Genomic DNA, 21188 nt, shown 5'->3' with positions numbered 1-21188 from the left:
TAATATTTTCCTGAAGGCTATGACTGTTTATAATATGAAGTGGCTTGCCACTAGTGAACTGAAGGAAAAGATTCAGGGACACAAGAAGTCCTGCAGGATAGAACTGAATATAAGCCAACGAGGGTCTAGAGGATATTGTATAATGTGAAATATAGGCAAAAAAAGCTTCTGACACACCACTAGAGGAGAACAGCTGCAAGGTATGGCCTGTCATGCTATAGCTTCCCCACCTTCATGTGTCAGAAAGAAATAGCTGCAGTCCAGAAGTTTATGGACGCTCAATGCCAGTATGAGTTTTACTCCTTACCTGGAGACCTCTGAAGCATGCAATATGTATCCTCCATTTTCTAATGAAAAAAATGAAGAAAGATGTTAAAATCCAGTTTTCAGAGCCACTTGCCAGATGTCAGCCTCTAGGACTACCTGGACACAGAAGGTGTCTGAGATGCAACTGCTAGCCTTTCAGCATTTCTGGCAGCCTTCAATCTCATGCAGCAGACATTTCTGCACATCATCAGCCTCATCCAGCACATCCATAGGAAGCACAGGAATACCCTGAAATCTTTTGCTGCAGCCTGTGCAATTTTTCCAGTCAACATCAAAAATAACTATGATGGAGGGCTCACATCTGTAGTCACATGAGGTTCAGCTCCCTACATCATTTAATTCAAAATCCACAAGAAACCTCATGCAGGAATGATGAGGACAGAAGCAGGAGGGCCTGTCAGAAAGATTTCTGTAAAATTTTCTCTTTTAGGCCAGTAAGCACTATCTCAGTATTTAGGTGACATACACACCTGTCTAACTGATTGAAACTGAATGTAAAATAACTTCACATGAAAGTGTAATAAAGTCACATTCCCCATTCTTTACTACCCTTCAGTTACTGAGTCTGGGAACTGACAGCAAAGAACTTGACTGAGAATACAACAAAAAGTAACAATTTCAAAATCAAGGTGGTTGCTTTCAGAATTTTTAAAGCAAGTGAAATTCTTTGTCAGCTTTCTTCAGCACACTGACCACATTTCCCACACTTATGAACTGAGCTGTGTACTTGTTAAGCTCTTTACTCTCACTGGTCAAGCTGCTTACTCCAGGTTTTGGAAGTAAAGAGAGAAGGTGTAGTGGAGACTGAATTTTTGTTTCAAAACTTTTTGGAGATGTTGAGGTATCGGGGCGATGGGTGACATATAAAAAACACCATGCCACTTTAATGTGGAAGATGTAAGTATCTTTTTTTTACCAAAACAAAGCTATTGCTTTTTTAAACTCCAAGAGAGATTTTAGTTCTACTCTGTGAAAATTCTTTCAGTATCCTTGGAGGACTGTGTTTGGGGAGGCAGATGGAGTGCATGCTGGATCTTCATCACACCCTGTGCCTTTTCTTGGCAATCAGTCCACCACAAAAGCACCAGTGCAGGAGGGGTTAAAACCCTAAAGTACCTAGATTTAAGAGCAAAATTCAGCATTGCTTTGACAGGACCCAAGAGTAAGTTTTGTCCTAATTGAATATGTCTCTAGTAAATGATAGGCCTGAATGCAGGGAGGGTTAGTTAACATTTAACTTGAATCTTCTGCATGATGCAGAGTTTCACAGTCTGTCTGGAGAAGGCTGAGGGGAGACTTCATTGCTCTCCACAAATACTTGAAGGTAGGTTGAAGCAAGCAGTGGCCCAGTCTCTTCTTGGTGTCAGGTGATAGGACTAGGGGAAATTATTTCAAGCCGCACCAGGGAATGGCTGGATATTTAGAAACGCTTCTTCACTGAAAGGGTTATCAAACATTGGAATGGTCTGCCCAGAGCAGTGGCAGAGTCACAGTCCCTGGAGGTATTTAAGCAGCTGTAGCAGGTTGAAATTTGCCCCTCAACATTAACTTTGCCAGACCAGACCAGTTGGAAGCTGTATTTACAAGCAAACTACAACCTACGAAGGAATGCAATGAATATGTACAAAATATACACTATTTACAATATTTACAGGTACAATATTGTAAATTTACAATATTTGCAATTGATAAACAGCACAAGGATCCCCCTAGTCAGAACTTGCTCCCTGCAGACAAAACTCAAAACTGAGTTTTACAAAGTTCCTCATAGCGTTTAATGAATTTTCTTCTGGTTTTGAGTTCAAATCTCTCCCTGATGAGCACCCCTTTGTTACTCTAATACACAAATGGTATGTCTGCTCCTGAAATGGGCAACACTTTGAATCCAGAAGCAGGTGTTAGGAGTTCTGGCCTTTCGTCCTCTATGGCAAGAAGGACACTATAAAATATATAAGGACCTTTCCTGATGTCTTTCCTCTTGAATGAAGGTAAAGAATGGAGCTGGTATTTTCCAAGCAGCACAAGAACAATGTTGGTAAGAGAATTTATTGGCTGGGAAGCTACTCTAAAGGGATAGAAGGTGGTAAGCCAAATTTTCTGCTCCAGAGACTGTGGATTTTAGGCCAGGACTGAGAAAAAGGATACTCCATACTTCTTGTCTCACCTATGGACTAATGGGCCATCCAACAGAAGAAGCTAAGGCTAAACAGCATAATTATTTGGAGTTACTGAGTAAAATTTGTTATGAATTGCAAGCTGAAGTCTTATTTTTTTCACTAAGATTAAGGAACTGAATGCCTGCTTCAAAATGGGCAGTCATTGTGATGTTTCCTCAGGGAGTAAACAATTTAATTTCTAAATAACCTTGCTATATCCCTCTCATATGCCCAAAGTGGGCCTACGTAACACGGTCTTCATTCCAGAGTGAAGCCATACTGGAGAGGGAGGTGGGTATGGGTCTGCCCTCTACTGGCCTCTCTCTGCTGATGGTAAGTAGATAAACATACCGGGCATGATGTATATAAAGCCCATGTAGCTCCTCATGTCTGAAGTCTGACAGGCCATTCCCTCTCTTTCAACCCTTTGAGAGATTGCTATTGTCAGCAGTGAGTCACTATAAATAGGATGCGTAAACAACCTCAGCACCTCACACCAGTTCCTGCCTCTCTGTTTTTCCACTGCCTGGTGTACTTCATGAGATACATTCTTTGGTACTGGAAGAAATTAGTGAGGCTGTCACCTCGGTTATTTTTTTGCTCACGAGTTTTCCTTGTTCGGTCTTGTCACGTATTTTTAATATTGTTAATATTTTTAATCTTTCTCTCATCTACTACTGTCTCTGCTTCCACATCTCTCTGTGGGTGTGAGATGAGCTGCCATGTCCCCCTCAGCAGCACAGGGTATGATCTGAATTGCAAAGCTAGGTTAGTGTTTTTGCTTACTCGGAGCTCTGCTGTTGCATGCAGCTAGCGTGGGGTTTGTGTCAGTTGCCAACATCATCTTTCTGTTGAAAAGTGTAGGCTGGTGTCAGAGCAGGGATTTGTGGATGTTTCTGTATTTGATAACTAACATCTGTGATGTGTAGCTATGAGGAAACTGAATTGGGTCACTTAGAGTCCTTTCTGTATTAAATTCCAGCTGGGGAACTACTTGACTTTGGGTTTTCATTTACACCCAGGACCCATAATCTGCTAGAAAAATGTTTGTTCATTTTAGATCAGTTCACAGCCAGTTCACAGCCATGCTGACAGGATTTTAATTGCGCTTCTGTGTAAAAGTCAGCTCCTACAGATTTGGCTGCAGAAAAACTGGCACAGACTGTAAATGCTAAGGAAAAGGGAACCACCTTGTCTCAGTTCTGTCCACTAATCCTGAGGAAGCAGCTGGAGATCCCAAATAACCTGAGAAGTCAATGAAAGGCTAAGAATAAACCTTATGGTTTTGCTTTTGTATTTTTCTAATAGAAAAACAAACAAACAAACAAACAAACAAACAAACCCAACCAACCAAAAAAACCAAAAAAACCCAAACCAAGCCAAACCAAAACCAACAGCAATTTTGTGGGATTTCATTCATAAAGATTTATTCTTGAAAGTTTAACTGGAAAGAAACTGGATCTTAAAAGTGGAGAAATGTGACAGTCTTTTGCCTATTCATGTAAATGTAAGTGTTAGTTTGCATGTGGGATCTCTGCTGGTTATAATTCAGGCAGAAAATGATGGAACAATTTATCTTTGATTTTTTTTCTGTTTCATGTCATATAGGAACTACCCTTTTTTCCTTAGTACATAAGTATTGGTTTTGATCCACAGACAGAGCTGAGTTTTAGCAAGAAGCTTCTGAGCAGTATCAAACTGACATGTTAAGCAGCTGTGCTAGAAAACTGCAGATAAGTGTTTCAACAAGAAAACAATTAAATTACTCCTGAAATGGACAAAGCTAATGTGAATGAAACTGTATTGATGGTTGGCAACATCAGTTCTTAACCTTCATATTTTCTGCTTTCAGAAATACCACTGGGAAGGCAAAAGGGATTGGGAGAGAAGCATTATTACCCATTATTATTACTGTAGAGTATGGAGCTTTCTGATTATAATTTACTGGCCTGACTTTCTCTGAATATAGAGAAATAGTGTAACATTTGGGCACTAATTAATTCCAATATCCTGGTTCTTATACCAGTACTATTCATGGTAACCATGAGTCCCAGATTTATGAAGCATTACAGTATCTGACTCCAAGGCCTGTGACTTTATATAAAACCTTATTTCATACATATCCTTAAATTTCTATAGGGTGGTAGAACTTAAAATGTAACCACCACTTACCTTAGTTCATATGTTGATTGTAGCCACCAGATAGCCCTTACATTGCTTGTTCGGTAAAACACTTTTGACTCTAACTCCACTGTCTCCTCAAAGCAGTCAATGTTTACAGAAGTCTCCTGGTTTTATTTTGTGGTGCAGAGTGAAATTAACCAACTGAAAACAAAACTACAAGTTCCTTTAAAAAAGGAAAATGTTAAACCAGTAACTACTCATTTGTCCAAGGTTTTAATTTTCTTTTTGTCTGTAAGAGCCTGCCTGCTTTTGAATAGCATAGCATAGCATAGCATAGCGTAGATTCAATTCAAACTCTGCTTTGGCTTGCCTAACCAGGTCTCTTGCTGCTCAGGCAGCTTCCTTATATATCTCCTGTTCTAGCTGTCCTTCCCTCTACTTCCTGTAGAATTTCCTTTTAAGTAATAATAATAATTCAGGAACAGTGTGGCCAGCAGGAGCAGGGAGGTCATTCTGCCCCTGTACGCTGCACTGGTTAGGCCGCACCTCAAGTACTGTGTCCAGTTCTGGGCCCCTCAGTTTAGGAAGGATGTTGACTTGCTGGATCATGTCCAGAGAAGGGCAACAAAGTTGGTGAGGGTCTTGGAGCACAAGCCCTATGAGGAGAGACTGAGGGAGCTGGGGTTGCTTAGCCTGGAGAAGAGGAGGCTCAGGGGTCACCTTATTGCTCTCTACAGCTACCTGAAGGGGGGTTGTAGACAGGCAGAGGTTTGTCTCTTCTCCCAGGCAACCAGTGCCAGAACAAGAGGACACAGTCTCAGGCTGTGCCATGGGAGGTTTAGGCTGGAGGTTAGGAGGAAGTTTTACACAGAGAGAGTGATTGCCCATTGGAATGGGCTGCCCGGGGAGGTGGTGGGGTCGCCGTCGCTGGGGGTGTTCAGGACGAGGCTTGACAGGATACTTGGTTGCATTGTTTAGTTGATTAGGTGGTGTTGGATGATAGGTTGGACACAATGATCTTGAAGGTCTCTTCCAACCTGATCTGTTCTATTCTATTCTATTCTATTCTATTCTATTCTATTCTATTCTATTCTATTCCTATTCTAATTCTATTCTGTTCTAATAGTGTGTCCAGCAGCTCCTTGCTCATCCAGGCAGGCCTCCTAGCATTCATGCTTTTCTCTTTGTTGGTATACATAGCTCCCTTGGACACAGAGGAGGTGGTCCTTGAATACTGACCAGCTGTCCTGGGTCCCTCTTCCCTCCAGGGCTTCATCCCATAACACTTTGGCCATCAGATCCCTGAAGCAATCAAAGTCTGCATGCCTAAAGTCTAGGGCTGTAAGCTTAGAATACTTCCTCCTGATTGCCCTGAGGATGTTAAATTCAACTGCTTCATGGTCACTGCAGCCAAGGCTGTCTCTGAGCCTCACATTGGTTACCAGCCCTTCCCTGTTGGTGAGAGCAAGGTCCAGCATAGCACCTTTTCTTGTTGGTTCCTCTGCCATTTGGAGGAGGAAGTTGTCTTCTATGCAATCCAGGAACATCCTGATGCCTTGCTGTGTTGTCCCTCCAGCAGATGTCAGGGTGGTTGAAATGACCCATGAGGACCAGGGCTTGTGACCTGGAAGCTGCTTTTATTTGCCTGTGGAGGGCCTCATCTGCTTGGTTCTGCTGGTCAGGTGGCCTGTAGGAGACCCCTACAGTAATATCTCCTTCCCCTGTCTTGCCTTTAATTTTAACCCATACACTTTCAACCAGCTCATCATCCTTCCCCAGGTGGAGTTCCACTGATTCCAGCTGGTCATTGACATAGAGGGCAACACGTCCTCCTCTCCTTCCCTGCCTGTCCTTCCTAAAGAGCTTGTACCCATCTATCCCTACATTCCAGTCATGGGAATCATCCTGCCAAGTTTCAGTAATAGCCTATACTATTCTATTCAGAATAGAATAGAATTAACCAGGTTGTAAGAGACCTTTGTAGGTAAACCAATATTTCCCAGCTTTTTACATAGGAGTTGAGACCTAAGAGGAACTCCAAGCGTTCTATCATCTTTCCTCAGCTTACAGTGATGTTAACAAAGTGTGAGCTATGGAGTCTTCCTTAGAGATGCAGATCCAGTAAGAACCCATCTTAGACAGCAGACTGAGTTTACAAAGTTGGCAGTGTAAGTAAGTGAAAAAAAAGCTACATCTGAAAAATAAAGAAAAAAATGAATGGTGGCGACAATTGCCTTAGAAATTTAACAGTGTACAAATTTGCATCACATCAAAGGCAAAGGCCTACCAAATTTTCTTGGCAGAGAAGAAGGAGAGAGTACATATTGCTCAAGTGCTATTCTGCTGGCAACACACTGAAGCTGATTCAAAAGAACTGCAGCACATATTTTCCTGCTGTCAAAACTCAGATCTAGAAAACAGAGAATTCTGGTTCCAAAACAAGTGCCCAAACACACATTTTTAAATTGATCCCAGTACAGAGGTGGCCTGACATTCAGTGGAAGTGAGGTTCCTGATGTTCAGCTGAATTATGTTCTGGATTCAAACACTGTCCTTATTTTTATGAAACGCTTTTCATCACAGATCCTTCTTTTTTTACTTCATATTTCTTCAGAGTTCTTTTTCTTTAAATCATTAGGCAACAAAACCCTTTGCCTTTTCCTGTTGTGGGGCTGCACTTGCATCTCAGTACTTTGTTATTCAAATTATATGTCTCCATGAATTTCCCAGCAAGGGTTCAAGATGGAAAGGGCAGTTGTGACCAGCATATGAAGATCAGTAACTTAGAGAACATGGGCTAAAGAACTATGCATGGTGTTGTGCAGAAACCCTGAATTCTCCTGCCACAGTTTTGTCCAGTGCTAGAAATGGCATCACAATTTGAAACACAGGAGTTTCAATTCTTGCTTTAGATTCTCTGATCTGTCTTCTCATTGAAAAGAGCTCCATGCCATACATTCCCCAAGCCACGCTAGATGTCAAAGCTTTGATAAAAGGCATTCAAAAAAATTTAGTTCAGTGGGAAGCCAGAATACACTTGCTAAGTATTTGTGTAATCAATATAAAATTAGGGCATACAAATTTTCTGACTCTCCAGTAGAGGATATAATCTCTACTGACAGAGTACACTTGCATCAAAATTCATTTATGTATAATAACTGTAGCCCATAACCACTCAGAAGTTTTGTACTTAGTCAGGCCTTTGTGTGCTGAACTGTGGTTCTCTTGAAAATTACAAGATTATTGTTGACAAACATTACAGAACAGCACAGGCCTTTTCCAGGTCCAAACCTTTGGATTCTAGACAAGAAAAAGCTAAATTAATGAAAGTAAAGTTCAGCCAAATGTGAGAACAGGTTTTCTTTACTTTAATCACACCATTAAGTATTCATAGAACAGCAATTTGGCAAAAAAGCACTCGGTAGAGCTTTCTGTTGCCACTGCAGTATTACAGTTCCTTCACAGTTTTTGTCCTTAAGAAGTATGCAGGACACGAAGAATTTTATCTGTCACTTAACGCTATTTTCCTTTTTGGCTTCCAATGTGATTCATCCAATCATATACCAAAAATATTAAACTGGTTTTGTCCATATGTTCTTAAACTATTTGGCTAAGCTACTCTTAACCTACTGTATAAACGCACATAACATTTGCTGATGAAGCTTCCGTAGCAGAAAGTTTTTGTTTGTGTTTATGCCCTGCTTTCCTTCATAAAACTAGACATTTGATGTGACCTGCTGATTTCTGAGGGAGTGGAATTCAGGCCTTTGAAAGATGATGAAGTGAGATGGTGCTGCACAGAAGTGCAGCCACATGACACCTTCTGCTCAGGCAGCTTGGGGTACTGTAACCTCATGTGCAACCGGAAAGAAAATAGCAAGGGAGAGTGACCCCATAAATTGCCACAGCAAAATTTGCTAGGGTCCAACTAAATTATGGTTTGTTGTAAAGAACACTGAAAAAGTAGGTAGAGAGAGAAAAGGTGCCTGAGGTAGATAAGGAACTGGCTATGTTTAACTTTTAATCTAAATTTGTGGCTCAAGGGGAAGGATTAACTATGAATAAGCCTGTGTCTGGGAGGATGTCCTCAGGCTAAAGTAGGGATTATTACAATAGGGCCCAGATGGCAATCCTTTGTGCTTTTGTATAATGAGATCAGTTAAAATTGCATAAATGCCACATACTAGTTATAAGCAAAACAGCTATGACATGATCTAGGCAGTGTGGGAGCTATTGTCTGGGCTAAAATTTGGGTTAAGGGGTCCCTAAAGCTTCAGACATTTGCTGATAAACTGGAGTTTTTCCTGGAAAGTGAAGGGCTGCTTGAGTAGGCTTAGAATTGTATCTGAATAACCTAAAACCTGAAATGGGAGTTGTGGTCGTTTGAGGCTGTGCCTTTAAGAACAAACACTGCTGGAACACACTGGCTAATGTTTTTGGTACTAGAACCAAAACATTCTGATATTCTAAACGAATTTCATTGGTTGATAAACAAAAATTCAGCTTTAGATTGTGGAGCGGTTGGAAAATTTTTTTCCTCAGTTCAGTTCGGTTTGGGAGTTGGGGGAGTTTGGTGTTTCAGCCTGTTCTCCCTGCCTGCTTCTTCTGCGAACTGCTGGACTTGGCCTTCAGATAAGCAAACACTAATCCTGCATGGGCTTTTGAAGCTTGCTAACAACTCTTTTCCTTAGTAACTTGCCTTTCTCTCTCTCTAACCCCTTTTTGGGGAAAAAGGGAGGTAAGGGGGGGGAGAGAGGGGGTTCCAAAGAGGGGATCCCTCCCTGAGGGAGGGATTTTTGTTGTGTTATTTGTCTTTGCTGTGTATTTCTGTGTATATATTGTAAATACCTGTATATATTGTGTTATATATAACCTGCTTTCCATATATGCTTGTAAATATATAGCTTTTGCTCTTCGACTGAGTTAGCTGTGGTTTCTTACTCTGTGGAGGAGGGAGAGCTAAGCCCTCTCTCAACCTACCACATTTATTGGCTGCCCAACTCGGGGCTTGCTGACAAATTAGTTTGATTTATTGCTTGCTTAAGTCGAACGAGCAAACATGAAGGTGTTTTGGCTTTTTGAGCGTCTGTTCTTCTCGGTCTTTGGTGTATTGATCTACAAGTATTGCCTGGGTATGATTATCGATAAGATAGGTAAATATATAATGCAAAAATTATATTTGTGGTTTAAGTACAAGATTCGGCTTCTGTATGATCAGTGCCTGGAATTCTTTTATGTTAAAAAGTACAGGAATGTTACATCTAGCACACTCCCTATTGAGATAAAAGAGTTTAAGATTCCGCTCGGTGAAAGGGTAATTTTAAGTGATGGCTGGGATCCAAAGCTGATTTTCTTGATGTGTGTAGTCCTGCTGATGATGATAATTAATGTGTATTTGTTGGTAGCACTGTACCGGGAGAAAAAAGTGTCCAAGGCATGTTTTGTTATAAAACGGAGGGTTAAGAGACGAAAACGCCACCCTAGCTCTGTTTCAGGAACATCCAGTGAGGATGATAATGGAGAATCTGTGTCAGTTAAAGATAAAGCTAAAAAGTCAATCGGCAAGGCAGCTCTGAATAGCAATGGTGATGATTCTGGCAAGCAGCCAGGGGCTACAGTAGCCCCAAACATGGCGGCTCCTGTGTCCCAGGCAGCCACCATTAACGAGGCAAAGTCATTTCCTCCTTCTTCCATGGCAGGAGCGGAAGCGTCCTCCAAAGCAGCTAATCTGTCTCAAAGCTTATCAGCTTCTGATAATAAGGCAGCTGGAAACCCAAACACAGCTCCAGTAAAGCAAGTAGCAGTTTTAACAACAAGGAAGGGTAAGACTAAAGCTGATTCAGGAGCTGACGGGGATGCACAGCAAGGTTCTTCTGCTGGGGAGGAAGAGAAAATCTGTCTTAAAAATATAGCTGAGTTATTGAGATCATCAGAGGATCGAGATGCATCTCTTGGTAGGACAGCAGCTAGTGGTGGTGCTTCTCAGCTTAAAGGGATCCTTGAGAGGTTGTTGGGACCACAAGTTGAGGAACAGGAGGCAGAGGAGCAAGAACAAGATGACATAACCGACTGCTCTTCACCACGTGAGGAGCTTAGAAATGTGAGAAAAGACTATCTCAGAGCAGATAAGGAGCCAGTTCTCGCTTGGCTTGGTAGATGTTATGATACAGGTGCTCCAGCTCTAATGGTTGGAGACAAGTCAGCAGCCCAGCTAGGAACTCTCTCGAAGGATAATGGAATAGATAGACATCTAGGCAAGGCTCTCGGTAAGGTTAATCTGTGGATACGCCTTCTAATGGCGGTTCTCATGAGATACCCTTCCCGAGATGATCTTCCATGGAATCCTAAGCCCTGGACTACCATAGATGAGGGAATTAAGCGTCTGAGAGAATTTGCTGTTAGAGAGGTACTCTATGGTGAACATGAATCTCTGAATCCTGATGATGTTCCTGTAGGAAATGGTCTTACTAAAAAGCTCATCAAGCTTGCTCCTTCTAATTATGCAAACATTCTGGCAAGCAGAATTGTAGCAAGAAATTATGGTGGAGCTCCTCTTACGGTTGGCCAATTCACTGATCAATTGAGACAATTGGATGATAGCATGACACGTGTTTCTTTGGTTTCAGCCATTGAAACTCTGTCTGGAAAACTGGAGAATTGCATGAAAGAGCTGAAGGATGAATTTAAAAACACCATCTCCCAATTGGCACAAAGAGATGATTCCAATTCTTCCTCCAGGTGGGTACAGGTTTCATCTGTGAGGAATAGACATCCTCCAAGGAGGTCATTCCAAAACAGATCAAACCAAAACAGACCACCAAGGCAGTCACGTAGGACTATTTGGATTACCCTGCGTGATCAGTTTGGTGAGAACATGAACAGGTGGGATGGTCAACCAACTTCTAATCTTTTCAGGAGACTGAGAGAACTGCAAAGTGGCAGAACCCGAGGTAGCAATACCAGAAGGGTAGCTGTTACTTCGACAGTTCCCCAGGACAACTCTAGTAGCTCCAACAGTGGCTCCAGTTCTAACACTGCACAGTGTGCTCGTTGCACCTGTGGACATGTTCCCCATAACTAGGGGTGCCCTGCCTCCCGCCAGGGGGAGGAGAGGGGTAATACAGATAACAGAATCTATTGGGATGTGTACATCCAGTGGCCTGGCACTTCACACTTTCAGAAGTACAGGGCCTTGGTTGACACAGGAGCTCAGTGCACCATATTGCCATCAAATTATCAGGGATCAGAGTCCATAACTATTCTGGGAGTCACTGGTGGATCTCAAGAGTTAAGTAAAGTGGAGGTTAATATAAGCTTAACTGGTAAACAATGGAAAAAGCATACAGTTGTGACCGGACCTGATGCACCTTGCATTTTGGGAATTGATTTTCTGAGAGAAGGGCGTTTCAAGGACCCTAAGGGTTACAAATGGGCTTTTGGAGTAGCTTCTGTAGAAATTGATGGACAAAAGCTGAAGCTGTCTGCTAGACCTGAACTTTCTGATGAATCTGCAGTTGTGGGACAACACAAGATTCAGGACATTAAATTGCCGGTTGCTTCTCAGACTGTGCATCACAGACAATACAGAACCAACCGTGACTCTTTGTTGCCCATTCAGAATCTGATTCGTCAGTTGGAGAGTCAGAAAGTCATCAGCAAAACTCATTCACCTTTCAACAGTCCAGTGTGGCCTGTGCGAAAGCCGAATGGAGACTGGCGTCTGACAGTGGACTACCGAGCCCTGAATGAAGTAACTCCGCCTATGAGTGCAGCAGTACCAGACATGATGGAACTCCAGTATGAGCTGGAATCCAAAGAGGCCAAATGGTATGCTACCATAGACATTGCTAATGCCTTCTTCTCTATTCCCATAGCAGAGGAATGCAGGCCTCAGTTTGCTTTCACCTGGAGAGGAATCCAGTACACTTTCAACAGACTGCCAATGGGCTGGATCCACAGCTCCAGCATCTGTCATGCAGTAATCCATGATGCTCTGGAGGAAGGTGGTGCTCCAGAACACATCCAGTTCATCGATGATATCATCGTCTGGGGTAAAACTGCTGAGGAAGTCTTCGAGAAAGGTAACAAAATCATGGACATTCTCCTGAATGCAGGTTTTGCCATCAAGAGAGACAAAGTGAAAGGTCCTACCACAGAGATCCAGTTTCTGGGAGTGCAGTGGCAGGATGGACGCCGACACATTCCAGTGGATGTGGTAAATAGAGTCTCTACCATGGCAAATCCCACGAACAAGCAAGAAACTCTACGTTTCTTGGGGATAGTGGGATTTTGGAGACTACACATTCCTGGATACAGTCAGATTGTGAAACCTCTGTATGATGTGACTCGAAAGAGGAACAGTTTCCACTGGGGACCTGAACAGCAAGCAGCCTTTGACCAGATAAAGCAAGAAGTAGTCCAAGCAGTGGGTCTGGGACCTGTGCGAGATGGTCCAGACATTAAGAACATTTTGTACACGGCTGCAGGTGACAATGGTCCAACCTGGTGCTTGTGGCAAAAAGCTCCAGGTGAGACACGTGGACGACCTCTTGGTTTCTGGAGTCGAGGTTACAGAGGTTCAGAGGCTAATTACACTCCAACAGAGAAAGAGATTCTAGCTGCCTATGAAGGAGTGAAAGCAGCTTCTGAAGTAATTGGAACTGAGTCACAACTTCTCTTAGCTCCCAGATTGCCAGTTTTGAATTGGATGTTCAAAGGCAAAGGTTCCACACCACATCATGCCACAGATTCCACCTGGTCTAAGTGGATGGCCCTGATAACACAGAGAGCTCGAATGGGAAATCTTGAAAGACCTGGTCTGGTGGAGGTGATCTCAAGTTGGCCTGAAGATACCAACTGTGCTAAACCTCCAGAGGAGAGAGTAACTCGTGCTGAGGAAGCTCCTCCTTACAATGACCTTTCTGATGATGAAAAGAAATATGCTTTGTTCACAGACGGTTCCTGTTGTCTCGTCGGGAACAAGCGAAGGTGGAAGTCTGCCGTGTGGAGTCCAACACGCCGAGTTGCAGAGGCGAAGGATGGAGAAGGAGAATCCAGTCAGTTTGCAGAGGTAAAAGCTGTCCAGCTAGCTCTCGACGTGGCTGAACGTGAGAGATGGCCAAAGCTTTATCTCTACACCGACTCATGGATGGTAGCCAATGCTCTATGGGGTTGGCTAAAGAACTGGAAAAAGAATGGCTGGCAGAGGAAAGGAAAACCCATCTGGGCAGCTGAACTGTGGCAAGACATTGCTGATCGAATCGAGAGAATTCCAGTGAAAGTGAGACACATTGATGCTCACATTCCCAAGAGCAAAGCTACTGAGGAACAGCAGCACAACCATCAGGCAGATCTAGCTGCAAGAGTTTCTCAAGTAGACAAGGACTCTGAACTTGATCTCGACTGGAAACACCGAGGTGAGATATTCTTAGCTCGGTGGGCTCACGATTCGTCAGGACATCAAGGCAGAGATGCAACATACCAATGGGCTTGTGACAGATCCATAGACATTTCCATGGATGCCATCACACAAGTCATCCATGACTGTGACATTTGTGCTGCTATTAAGCAGGCAAAGAGAATTAAGCCCTTGTGGTATGGTGACAGATGGTCCAAATACAGGTATGGTGAAGCTTGGCAGATTGACTACATCACTCTACCACGTTCTCGTTCTGGTAAGCAGTACGTGCTTACTATGGTAGAGGCGAACACTGGATGGCTGGAAACTTACGCAGTCCCACATGCAACTGCACGCAACACCATTCTCGGTCTGGAGAGACAGATCCTGTGGAGACACGGAACTCCAGAGAGGATTGAGTCAGACAACGGAACTCACTTCAAGAACAACCTTGTAAAGAGCTGGGCAAAAGAGCACGGTATTGAGTGGATTTTCCATATTCCTTACTATGCACCAGCTGCAGGGAAGATTGAACGCTACAACGGTTTGTTGAAGACCACTCTCAAAGCCATGGGAGGTGGATCTTTGAAAAACTGGGAGAAACATTTAGCACAAGCAACCTGGCTGGTGAACAGTAGAGGTTCAGTGAACCGAGCTGGACCTGCACATTCTGATCTGCTACAGAAAGTAGAAGGTGATAGAGTTCCTGTTGTTAGGGAAAAGAATCTGTTAGGTAAAACTGTTTGGGTATTTTCGCCCTCAGGAGAAGCTAAACCTGTCCGAGGGGTGGTTTCAGCAGAAGGTCCGGGTCACACTTATTGGGTAATGCAAGAGAATGGTGAAATTCAGTGTATTCCACAAAGAGATTTAACTTTAGCTGAGAGAGTTTAATTTCAGAATGTTGTACAGCTACAGCGCGTCCAAAGGAAAGAGTCCCTGAGGAATCTACGGTGCACGAACCCTGAGAACCCTGAGAGCCCTGAGTCAACTGAGAGTCCCTGAGTCCCTGTTTCCCTTTTTCTTCGCTTCGTCTGCGGAGAGACAAACTGTTTTCCATTTTCTTGATTTTGGATTTTCTTGGACTTCTGAATCATCTACATCTGAGTATAGCCGGAATGGACGATGAACTTAACTTACGAACTGTAAATATTGTTCTGGATTGGATGGACAGTACGAACAGCCAATGAAATTGTTTAGAAAGGGGTGGACTGTGGTCGTTTGAGGCTGTGCCTTTAAGAACAAACACTGCTGGAACACACTGGCTAATGTTTTTGGTACTAGAACCAAAACATTCTGATATTCTAAACGAATTTCATTGGTTGATAAACAAAAATTCAGCTTTAGATTGTGGAGCGGTTGGAAAATTTTTTCCTCAGTTCAGTTCGGTTTGGGAGTTGGGGGAGTTTGGTGTTTCAGCCTGTTCTCCCTGCCTGCTTCTTCTGCGAACTGCTGGACTTGGCCTTCAGATAAGCAAACACTAATCCTGCATGGGCTTTTGAAGCTTGCTAACAACTCTTTTCCTTAGTAACTTGCCTTTCTCTCTCTCTAACCCCTTTTTGGGGAAAAAGGGAGGTAAGGGGGGGGAGAGAGGGGGTTCCAAAGAGGGGATCCCTCCCTGAGGGAGGGATTTTTGTTGTGTTATTTGTCTTTGCTGTGTATTTCTGTGTATATATTGTAAATACCTGTATATATTGTGTTATATATAACCTGCTTTCCATATATGCTTGTAAATATATAGCTTTTGCTCTTCGACTGAGTTAGCTGTGGTTTCTTACTCTGTGGAGGAGGGAGAGCTAAGCCCTCTCTCAACCTACCACAGGAGTAGAGTTATGTCCTACACCATTTCAGCTAAGCTGATATGGCTGGACAAAACCAGCTTCCATATGATGCCATGGCAGATGCCAGCACTTGTCTCACAGCTGGTTTTAGATGTAGGTTTTGCAGGAGTCTGTGTGAAAGTTACTATGGAATTGGGCTGAGTTGAACTAGGGCTAGAAACTCAGTATTTCTTCTTGAATGCTAAAGAAAGCATTCTATTCTAAATAATACATTTACAGTTTTGTGGGTCAGTTAAAATTTGACCCAGGGAGACATTTTTGACAAGAAATGGGAGGAGCTACAAAGACTTTTTTCAGAGAAGTTAATTAATGAATTCTGATTTTCAGTAAGTCAAACAGTAAGAATGTCTCAGCAGTTTATCTGAAAGCATTTTTCTCCTGTTCCAGTTATGCTGTGTTATTACCTTGATAATACTTTGATTTCCAGGATAATAATACGATATAATCAGAAAAATTATAATTAATGTTTTCAAGTTTAGGAGATGGAGATTGTATCATATAAGAGTAACATTTTTTTAAAAAAGGTGTTCTCATGCAGGGTTGTAAAATGTTTTTAAAAAATAATGTTAGCAGTGGAGAAACTGCATATTTCTGCCATGAGATTTTCACAGTCACTGTGAACATCTGCTTTCATAAACCAGCACTGATTCTTGTTCTAAAGTACTAGCAAAACATTTTTCTTTTTTATTTGCTTTCTTCTTAGCCCCTTCTCATCCCTTTTTATCTTTTTTTTTTTTAATATTTATTTTTTATTTTATTTCATGTCATTTTATTCATAGAATCATTCTGCTTGGAAAAGACCCTAGAGATCATAGGGTCCAACCATTAAACCTCCTCTACCAATTTCACCACTAAACTGTATTGCTAAGCACCATATCTAAATGACCTTTAAACACACCCAGGGATGGTGACTCAACCACCTCCCTGGGCAGCCTGTTCCAATGCTTGACTATTCTTCCAGTAAAAAATCTTCTCCTAATGTCTAGCCTAAACCTATCCCGGTGCAGCTTGGTGCTGTTCTCTCTTGTTCTATGATTAATTATGTGTGAGAAGAGACCAGGACCTACCTCTCTATATTGTCCTTTCAGGAAATTGTAGAGGGTGATAAGGTCTCTTCCTTAAACCTCCTCAAACCTCCTCAGCCTAGTCCCAGTTCCCTCAGCCACTCTTTATAAGACTTATTCTCTAGGCCCTTCACCAGCTCAGTTGCTCTTCTTTTGTCTCTAAAAGCACTTCCTCATTACATTTAAATTAGAAACATTCCCCAAAATGCCATTAAAATACTTTTGCACAAAAAAGTGTTGTAATATGTAAATACCTTGTAAACCAGTGGCCACATGCTCTACATCTGTCTGTCCCTTAAAATCTTTACTGCTTACTGTTGCAGCCACTGTTCTGAGGACAGCTGATGGACACATGCAGAGTGCATGATTCCTTAGCTGACCAATTCCTTAGCATGCTGTGTAGAGCAAAACAATAACATTCCATGAGTGTCAAGAACAAGATCCTCATGTTGGCACCCTTTGATTGGAACACGCTGACAAAACCACTTCCTTGACATGCTGGCACCTCTTGTTGGAAAAGGATTTTTGCTTATGGATGTGGTTGGATTTTATTTGTTAAGGAATTGATAACAAAGGGTATAAAAACAGCCACTCTGGGTTTGTTAACAGCCACTCTGAGCTTAATGACATGAGACTAGGGGGTTAAGGCTGCTAGAGACTTCTGTTTCTGTTAGTTAGCTACTTCTTCTGGCTAGGTCTTCAGTGTAGGGATGCTAAGAAGGATATGCTTGGGACTACTGTTAGCTGCTTCGTCTGCTAAGGGCTTCTGGGACTTCTTCTGTAAGTGAGCCTCTGAGACTCTGTAATGCTGGGGATTCTACAACATAGCAACAAAGAACTTCTGAGATTCTATGCTCTGAATTTCTGGAATCTCATTGCTATATGGCAATATAGGGAGGGGAATATGTATATAATATAGGGAGGGCAATATAGGGATATATAAAAATATATATATATAATATATATAATATATATAAATATAGATTATAAATAAATATATGAACAAATAAATATATAAATTAATACATATTTAAATATTTATATATATATTATATAGGGAGGGCAATATGGAGAGGGGAATTAGCTCAAATGGTAGAGCGCTTGCTTAGCATGCAAGAGGTAGCGGGATCGATGCCCGCATTCTCCACACCTTTTCCCACCCCCGAGAGGTCTGCTTTTGGAGGGCTGACTTCAGGTTACTCAAGGAACTAACTCAGAAGGTTCCTTGGGAAACAGCCCTTAAAAACAAAGGGGTCCAGGAGGGCTGGGCCTACTTCAAGGAAGAACTCTTGAAGCTGCAGAACAGGCTGTGCCAATGTGCCGGAAGATGAGCCGCCGGGGCAGACGGCCAGCCTGGGTGGGTACTTCTAAAAGTACTTCCAAAAGTACTAAGGGAAAAAAAGAGGGTGTATCATCTTTGGAAGAAAGGTGAGGCAACCCATGGCATGTTTAAGGATGTTGCTAGGTCTTGTAGGAAGAAAATTAGGGTGGGCAAAAGCACATTTGGAGCTTAGACTGGCCTCTGCTGTGAAGGACAACAAAAAGTCCTTCTATAAATACATTAATAGCAAGAGGAATGGCAACTACAACTCCACTCCTTGGTGGACACAGAGGAGAATGTTGTAACAAAGAATAAGGAAAAGGCAGAGGTACTTAACACCTTCTTTGCCTCAATTTTTACTAGCAGGACAGAATGTCTTCCAGACAGCTGGCATCCAGAGCTGGCAGAAGGAGCCAGGGAGCAGCATAGTTTCCCTCTGTTCCAGGAGGAGGGGATAATTAGAGATCTCCTCAGCCACTTGGATCCCCACAAGTCCATGAGACCAGATGGGATCCATCCTAGGGTGCTGAGAGAGCTGGCAGATGAGCTGGCCAAGCCACTCTCCATCATTTTTCATCAGTCCTGGCTCACTGGAGAGGTCCCATAAGACTGGAAGCCGGCCAACATGGTGCCCATCCACAAGAAGGGCCGGTTGGATGAGCCAGGGAATTATAGACCTGTCAGCCTGACCTCAGTGCCAGGCAAGATTATGGAACAGGTCATCTTGAGTGCAATCACACAGCATTTAGAGGATGGCCAAGGGATCAGGCCCAGCCAGCATGGATTTAGGAAGGGCAGGTGTCCTGCCTAACTAACCTGATCTCCTTCTATGATCAGGTGACTGCCTGGTGGATGTGGGGCAGGCTGTGGATGTAGTCTACCTGGACTTCAGCAAGGCCTTTGACACTGTCCCCCACAGCAAACTCCTGGCCAAGCTGTCAGCCCATGGCCTGGATGGGAGCACACTGCGATGGGTTAGGAACTGGCTGGACGGCCAAGCCCAGAGAGTGGTGGTGAATGGTGCCACATCCAGCTGGCAGCCAGTCACCAGTGGTGTGCCCCAGGGATCAGTACTGGGCCCCTTGCTCTTTAACATCTTTACTGATGATCTGGATGAGGGCATTGAGTCCATCATCAGTACATTTGTGGACGACACCAAGCTGGGGGCAGGAGTTGATCTGCTGGAGGGTAGAGAGGCTCTGCAGAGGGACCTCAACAGGCTGGGCAGATGGGCAGAGTCCAACGGCATGAGATTTAACACATCCAAGTGCCGGGTTCTGCACATTGGCCACAACAACCCCATGCAGAGCTACAGGCTGGGGTCAGAGTGGCTGGAAAGTGGCCAGGCAGAGAGGGACCTGGGGGTGCTGGTTGATGGTAGGCTGAACATGAGCCTGCAGTGTGCCCAGGCAGCCAGGAGGGCCAATGGCATCCTGGCCTGCATCAGGAACAGTGTGGCCAGCAGGAGCAGGGAGGTCATTCTGCCCCTGTACACTGCACTGGTTAGGCCGCACCTTGAGTACTGTGTCCAGTTCTGGACCCTCACTTTAGGAAGGATGTTGACTTGCTGGAACGAGTCCAGAGAAGGACAACAAAGTTGGTGAGGGGTTTGGAACACAAGCCCTATGAGGAGAGGCTGAGGGAGCTGGGGTTGCTTAGGCTGGAGAGGAGGAGACTCAGGGGGGACATTATTGCTCTTTACAACTACCTGAAGGGGGGTTGTAGTCAGGCAGATGTTGGTCTCTTCTCCCAGGCAACCAGCACCAGAACAAGAGGACACAGTCTCAGGCTGCATCAGGGGAGGTTTAGGCTGGAGGTTAGGAGAAAGTTTTACACAGAGAGTGATTGCCCATTGGAACGGGCTGCCCGGGGAGGTGGTGGATTCACCATCACTGGAGGTGTTCAGGAGGAGACTGGATAGGGTGCTTGGTTGCATGGTTTAGTTGATTAGGTGGTGTTGGATGATAGGTTGGAAGCAATGATCTTGAAGGTCTCTTCCAACTTGGTTTATTCTATACATTCTATACATTCTAATGGGGTTTGTGCCTTCATTCATCACCCAATGGCAGCCCAGGTCGGGGGAGAAAGCCAACATTTACAGTGTGAGATCTCAGGAACTTAGTAATCATTAAGCACCAGCCTTGCAATAATTCTTTAAGGTCTGTTCATCTATGAATTCGTTTTGGCTTCAGCCAACCCTATATGTAAAGCAAGTTAAATGGATGCTGCAGGTTATTGTCATTTGGAACAGGGAGATACCTCATATCCTCATACCTCATATCAGAATCATCCTTTTGACTACGTATAGGACAACTGATATCAGACATCACAGATTTTGTCTGTAGAGCAGATCTCTCCAAATTGGGTTCCTGCACCCAAGGGGGTATGTAAGACAATCAAGTAGGGTGCTGAAAGTATTTTTTTTACCATTAATACATAATAGAAATTTTAAAGATAGGGTTCATTTTATCTCTACTTCACCCTTATATAATTTCTCTTTTGTATATATAACACTAGTACAATAGTGCATGTATATAATTTGTTAATAAACATACATACATTAGAGTGCATACTCAAAAATTTTTACGCACAGGGGTACATGATGACAAGCAATTCAGAGACCATGAATCTAGAGCATTTACTTCAGCTTGAGCACTAAGTATCTATAACATTTGTAGTTCATAAAATACACATAAAATATTCTACTTAGGCCTGTGTCTGTGCCATGAAAGGGAAATCCTGACAGTCACTATAAAAATGAGTATCTTCTTTCCCCTATGAAAACAGACTAAATCAATTTCCAGCTGTGCCCAGTCATACAGTGTTTGCACATTCTTTGCAATTAAGACACAGTGGAAGCTGAAGACAGGATGTTTTGACTCATGGATTTCATGTCACAAAACACACATGGGGCCTGTTTAGTAATTGTTCTTATACAGCCTATAAATGGCTGGACCTGTG

The 21188-nt window shown here is 43.1% G+C and overlaps 1 non-coding gene across 1 annotated transcript; it reads left to right on the top strand.

Annotated features, from left to right (window-relative positions):
• The first annotated feature begins 17980 nt into the window (after positions 1-17980).
• On the top strand, positions 17981-18053 carry TRNAA-AGC (transfer RNA alanine (anticodon AGC)). The gene has a single exon. It is a non-coding gene; the product is annotated as a tRNA-Ala (tRNA).
• The last annotated feature ends 3135 nt before the right edge of the window (positions 18054-21188 follow it).

The sequence above is a fragment of the Dryobates pubescens genome, chromosome Z (assembly GCF_014839835.1).
Source record: "Dryobates pubescens isolate bDryPub1 chromosome Z, bDryPub1.pri, whole genome shotgun sequence".
Taxonomy (NCBI): Eukaryota; Metazoa; Chordata; class Aves; order Piciformes; family Picidae; genus Dryobates; species Dryobates pubescens.
Note: the sequence above shows the minus strand (reverse complement) of the source record. Positions and strands in the feature narration are given on the sequence as shown.